Source organism: Corylus avellana, chromosome ca2, assembly GCF_901000735.1.
Source record: "Corylus avellana chromosome ca2, CavTom2PMs-1.0".
Classification (NCBI taxonomy): Eukaryota; Viridiplantae; Streptophyta; class Magnoliopsida; order Fagales; family Betulaceae; genus Corylus; species Corylus avellana.
In genome coordinates this window covers 42707559-42709164 of record NC_081542.1, presented here as the reverse complement: position 1 = coordinate 42709164, position 1606 = coordinate 42707559, and positions in this window count along the sequence as shown.

Sequence of the window (1606 nt, the reverse complement as noted above, 5' to 3'; positions counted from 1 at the left end):
TTTTTTTCCTCTTCTTCTTCTCTTCTCCTTTTCTTTTTCTTCTTCTTATGCTTTTCTTCTGCTGTTTCTCTTCTTTTTCTCTTCTCCTTTTCTTTTTCTTCTTCCCTCTAGAGGGAGCTGGTCGTGGAGAGAGAAGAGGGAGATTGAGAGAGGAGAGAGAGAGTGTGGGAAAATAAAAAAAGATGGAAGGAATAAATAATAAGAAGAGGGGAAAGAAGAGGGAAAAAGTTAAATATCCCGCTCATTTTTTTAGTGACGTGCCAACCACGTCAGACGTGTTAAAATAGCACGTCACGTCAGAAATTTCTGACGTGGTATTTTTGTCACGTCAGAAAAATATTTACTGACGTGGCATTTTTTGCCACGTCAGTAATTACTGACATTGCAGAAAATCGTGTACTATAGTTACGTCAGAAATTGATTGTTTTTTTGTAGTGTGACATCTGCTTAATTTGTATTTTGGACTCTTTTTCAGGCTTCTTTTAGGCTTTTTTGTTTTTTTGTTTCTTTTTTTCTTTTTTATGATGAACTTAATTTGTATGGCCTTTTTTATTAAAGCTTTTTATTGTTAGTGACTCACCTTCATAGAAGACTTCCACATCACCTTCAGATAGCAAAGACTCCATCTCTACATCATAGTTATCATCAAGCACGAGACTCCTTGATCTCATACAAGTCTAAACCAGTAGAGAAGAGATTTCAAGATATTTGAAGAAGGATAAAAAGACTAATTTATTATTTATCTTTAAATATTATACGAATACTCAGGTTTTGATTAAGTTAATCAAAACCATTCCCTCTTAAATACTTTCATTTATGGGCTTATTTAGATGGGAGTCAAATTTTTGAACTAAAATATAGTAAATTGTAATATGAAAACATAAATTGAATTGTAAATATTGGGCAATACAAATATTTATAAATGGAATTATAATATATAAAAAAATGCATATATGTATAAACTTTGGGCAATAAAAACTATTTTTTATAAAACAAAACTATTTTTTAATTTATATACTCATATTCCCCTATTTGCCTGCATAGGTATGAATAGCGAATATGGACCATATGGTATTCGAGCTAGAATTAGGAGCTGAAAATCCGTATAAATTATGAGCTGAAAATCCACCAGCAACCCATGCAGACGAGTAGATAGCGAATAGTACGAAACGATTTTTAGCTGCCCACCTAAACATGCCTATTGACATGGCAATCGACATGATACTAATTATGCCGGCAATTAAAATATGGAACCGTCTGTATAGAATTCCACATAACATTCATTCATTTTCATAAAATATAAGTTGCTGCGTAAATTTAAAATTTTTCCCTAATTTTTATTATTATTATTATTTTTATTTTATTTTCACTGCTTAAATTTGTCGTGAATTTGAAATATATTCATTTGGAGCATTTCAGTCAATTTTGCATTTTTTTTTTTGACATGTCCACACAAAGGAAAAGAGAAGTGAGGATTCAAATTAGTGACTTCCGCTTTATGAGACGTGGTCCACATTTAATTTTGCGTTGTTTGTGTGTGTCACGTCAACATTTTTACTACATCATATTAAAATAATATATCTATTAATTTTACTTAAAAATAAAA